Below are 5,520 nucleotides of genomic sequence, written 5' to 3' on the forward strand. Positions count from 1 at the left end.
CATAACAAATTAAGTTCAAAAACATAAAAAAATATTTGTGCTACAAATTTGAGAATGATATTAATGTGTAAAACATTTCGTTCTATTGGTTTTTAATTTTTTTTAATAGGGGGTAGTTTTTACCCTTAAAAAATAAAAAGCAGGAATCGGCAATATATAACTTTTGAAGAGAGGGTCTTAATTAGCTTAAATCTAAATTTTCATAAAAATCCATATTTACGGAAAAATATTGGGAGGTAAGACCCTATTTTACCACTATACAGTGGACTATTAATTTTTAAATTATAATTAAAGCCAAGAATCCACTACAATTTAAACTTTCTAGAGCAAACAGAAATTATTACATCAAATTTACTGAAAACAAGAAATCTTTAAATGGATTTGAACTGAGAAAGAATATCAGTTTTCTACCAACAAAGGATTTTCAAGGACCATTGAAATATCTTTGTAATTAGTCAAATTAATTAACATAATAAAATAATCCAACCAATAGAATCAAACAAATTTTATTCTGGTTGAAAATGGTAACAACCTAATTGAAAAAATTACATAAACTATTCAAACATTACCAATAGAAAAATATGATGCATTCTTACTTTTCTCTTATAGTGAATTTAAACAAAAAAAAGAGAACTGAAACTAAGTAAATTCTGTAACCTCACCCTATTTCACAGTACCTAGCACCCAAGCTGCACAGTATAAACCAAATTTGAGTAATTTTTTTAAATTATGAATAAAACTTTCACATTATATAATTTTATTACAAGTAACTAATGATGAAAATAATCAGTACAAATATAACAAAGCAATTAAAAATACTTAAAGCAAAACTTATCATTCATCAGAGATAAATCCTAACATATAATACATTATGTATAATGTATGTATAGCAATTATAAATACATAATAGTTACAAATAATAGATTCTGGATTTTAATAAACCAAAATCCAAGCACCACAATATATTAAATTATTAAATTCTTAGTCACTGCTTTTTCTTTCATAATCTCAAATGAGCACCTTTACAAATATCTGTTTCTTCAGAATAATTTTTTTTAAAATTAATTAAAATTATACAGATACATATTTACTACCTCAATCATAAAATTAACTTACTTCATAAAGAAACAGCAAAAATAAGTGATAACACTTTTTAATTTTAATAAAACAGTATAGAAGTTTAGAATTTTATGTCTATATATATAATAAATCTAGATTTAGGATTATAACTTAAATTATCATTATAATATATTTTTCTTTTTAAGAATTAAGTAGATAAAGTGATGTAACAACAACAGCTATATAATTATACAACAAAAATACCACTCTAAATTTTTTTATAAGCTCAATAATCTTTGAAAAAAAAATTAAGTAATAAACTGCTATAAAATACCATTTCATATGAAACTAATAAATAATTTTATCTAAACAGCGAGTAGCATGAATTGCTGATTATTTTTATTTTTAATGTTTAAATCCTAATAAACCAACAATTACCAATAGAAACACAAAATTACTATTTAAAATTACTAATGTTGAACATTTTTTCTTTTCTTTTTTTTAAAAATATATTAAGAGTAGAATATAATATATAATTTATTGGGGGGGGGGGGGGAAGTAACAAATAAGAATTGAATGTTGAGTCCATTGTAAAATAAAAACAGTAAATTTCATTATTTATTTATCATGTTAACCACAAGAGGAAAGTGAAATTATTGTTTTTTTTTTTTCATATTATTGAAAGGAATGTTAAGAAAGTACTGTTTATCACAGATTAAAAGAAAATTGGAGAAGAAATTAACTATGGAATTAATTAAAACTCACATTTATAGATGAAAATCTTTTTTTCTCATAAAAATTAAGCAAATATCTTTCTTAAAATTTATTACATTATGAAATAAATGTGCAAAAAAAAACAGCAACTTTTTTCATAATTGTCAAGGGACAATATAAAATAATACATTCATTATTAAAATATATTTTGTACAATCATTTACATTACCAAAATTGGTATCATTTGTATTACAAAAACCAAAAACTTCAGAAAAAAATCTAGATTTTAACTACATTTTATCAATGCAAATATTTTAAGTCAGCAAAAAGTAACTTATTAACATATCCCAGTCAGGTAGGATACAAAATGTTCATCATATACCCGCACATAAACTTCATACGATGAAATAATCACAAAAATTTGAGGGATTGCAGTTCCCATGTGCCCATTTTATAAGTGTCCCATTTAATAAGTGTGTGTTTTATATGTCCCATTTTAAATAAGTACACCACCCAACCTATATCTTTCAACACTTTTTAAGAACATTTTGACATCAAATTTATGATAACTGGCACATCTACTGAAATTCGACACAAAAACATTATGCCTTATATATCCACAAATTGCTAAAGAAAACCCCATCTGTGTACGATGGAGTTGTGTAAAAATGTCATTATAATAAAGAATATAATCACATCAAAGCCACATGAAATGAAATAAAAAGTTACAGCATTATGAATAAGTACTGCATAATCTTTATCTGTAGAATAAATTAAAGGACTATAAATTAAATTAACATAAAAAATTTGGTAAATATAAACAATAACATTTACATAAAAGTTACATAACTGAAAAATATACAGTTAAATAAGTAACAGCACTATAAAAAATTACACTCAAATGTTTATTCATGAATTCTATTTAAACAAGCTCACACGTAACACTAATTTCATATTAACCTGTTTGTGGTGTCAAAAGACTAAATGATACAATAAAAACTCTTAAAATAATCTAAGAAACAGTTATGTAAAAACCCTCAATTAATACAAAAAAAATCCATAAAAAATTAAACAATTTAAGTTTCTCACTAATTTTTAATAGTTGATATCATAATTTATCTAAAATAGAATATTTTATGCTGTTAATTCATAAATGAAAATAATTTTAAAAGTCTAAAAATAAAAATGTCTAACAAAGTATAGTGAAGTTCAATATGAAATTCTTAAGTAATTCTATTGTACTAAAGGTATTTTCAGTAAACTATAAATCTAAAAGATAAAGTTAAAACAAAATAATCCAAAAATCTTACAATGAAAATAATTTGATTTTAACTAAAACTGATAAAAAATATAAAATTTATAAGTGAAATAATTTATCTTACGTAGGAATAAAAATAAAACAATATTACAAAATTACTAAAAAATGGTACTGATTAAGCAAAGGAGTAAAAAAAAAGAAGAAAATTGTTAGCTAAGTCACACAAAACAAAAATTATTGAAACAGAAAATGACACCAAAAGTTAGTAAAGTGAAATAAGCATAAATGCAAAGATGACTAGAAGGATTATAAGCTGAAATAAAAATAAATAAAATTGATATAAATATTCATCTAAAAAGTAAGTATGAACCCACTTTACTTTTAATAAAAAAAAAAAACAAAACAAAAACACAATCCTTTTCAGGTTATTTTCTATCATCAGAACTATTAATTGCTACTATCAGGCATTAAATAAAAACTTTTATAACTTACTAAAAAATTTTCAATAAATTTTATTACCATGTCAAAATTTATATTACCTTCAAATAATACTACTAGTTAAGTGTACTACTAGTTAAATGGAAGCATACACATGTTACCACAGTCAATAATCAATATATATAAAAATATTTAAAAAAATTAATTTTACGAAACATTTTATTGTTACCTACTGGTTTAACCATCAACCTATTAGATTCGTTTCACTTTGTAGTAAAGCAAATTTAGTGAGGAATAATTATTAATTTTAACATTAAAAAAACTTTATGCTTACAGCTTATTTAACAATATTTTAATAAAATACATAAGGTAAGGATACCAGTAATTGACCATGTGCCAGTAGTTGACCATTTCTCACAAAAAAAAAGAAAATAAGGATTCAGTATGTGATAGCTTGTTAAAAACAAATTGGCGGGCACGTTCTGCTATCTAGTGTCTAAATTGTAAACTTCCTGATCACAATGCATTGTGGGTAGCAATGGTGATATTTTGTTGACATGTGGTTTTAAGGTGTGCTCTATTTTGTTAGTTTTCTTGTCCATTTTGCTAAGAGCCAGAGTCTAATCTAAGTGAAAAATAACGACCTGTGAAAGTGTTACTGGGTAAGTTTACATCTAATTTGTACTCATAACATCTAATTATCTTTATATATCATGGGTTTCTAAAACATAACCTCTCTTTGCCCTGTTTTAAACGGTGGTCAACTATTAAATACTTTATGATAGTATCCAGGCAGAACCTGGATTAAGAGCTTTCTCCGAAGAAACCCAACCCAACCAAAAAGGACTTCTCAACATCTAACCATCAACAAGTGACAATATATTGAACTGGTTTTCGGAAGTACATTCTTACTTAAAAGAACACGATTATGACACAATTTTAGATGACCCATCTCGCATATTTAATTGCAATGAAACTGTGTTTTCATAGCAATTAGGACTTTAGGACTCTTTGGTCAGAGTCCTAAAGTGCTTCCAAAAAAGGGGAACAAAACAGTATACCAACAGGTAAATGTAGATGAAAAGGAATGTTACGGTATTGGCAAAACTGATTCAGGATGAATGACATGTGAAGCTTTTTCTGAATTTATGGCTGATATTTTTTACCCATGGCTGGTGAAAATGCAAGTCACGTTACCAATAATTCTATTTGTTGACGATCATGTCTCGCATTTAAGTTTACAGTCCAGTCAATTTTGCTAAAGTAAGGGCATAATCTTGGTGACATTGTATCCAAACACCATCCACCTTTTGCAACCCATGGATGTTGCTGTTTTTAAAAGCCTAAAAGAGGATTGGAAGAAGAAAATTCATCAGTGGAGAGTAGACAACATTTTGAAAGAACCCACTATTCTGAAAAAGACTTTGTAAAGCTTCTTGTAGTTGTGATAAAAGAAAATGTTACTGAATCCGTTATGTCTAATGGATTTAGAAAATGTGGGTTATACCCATGGAATCCCCAAGCAGTTGAGGTACCAGAACAAGTGTCTAAAGAACAAAATGACAATGAGTCAGCTCAGTTCTGTGTAAAATATTTGAAAGAAGGCTTGCGCTTTTTGAATGAAGATATTGACACGAATAAACTTAACGCTTTTCAGCTGTCATCCAAAACATGGTCTGGAAATCTAATGGATACGTCTCTGTTTATCCTTTGGAAGAAAGTCAAAACGGGGTTGCAAGAACTCTCTTCGACGACCGAACAGTATACGAGTGGGCAGGAACTAAACGTAGTGACTTTGCTACACTTTCATCTATATAAGTGGTGACTCAGCCCCAACAATTGAATTTCTTGATGGTGAAAACATTGCTACTGAACTAAGTGACAACACTTTAGAATTTCATCACGGTGAAACCACTTCAAATGAGTGAACTGTCAACGAAGCCACTACTCCAGAGTTTGAACTACTTTACTGCCTCCCAACAGAACTGATTATGGACAAAGGACCTGGCCCAATGATAGATCAAGCTATTAGATCTACGAAAGAAGTGTCA

The 5,520-nt window shown here is 27.1% G+C and overlaps 1 pseudogene; it reads left to right on the forward strand.

Annotated features, from left to right (window-relative positions):
• The first annotated feature begins 4,590 nt into the window (after positions 1-4,590).
• Positions 4,591-5,294, forward strand: LOC142323310 (uncharacterized; annotated as a pseudogene).
• Positions 5,295-5,520: the final 226 nt, after the last annotated feature.

The sequence above is a fragment of the Lycorma delicatula genome, chromosome 4, assembly GCF_047948215.1.
Source record: "Lycorma delicatula isolate Av1 chromosome 4, ASM4794821v1, whole genome shotgun sequence".
In the NCBI taxonomy this organism is placed as follows: Eukaryota; Metazoa; Arthropoda; class Insecta; order Hemiptera; family Fulgoridae; genus Lycorma; species Lycorma delicatula.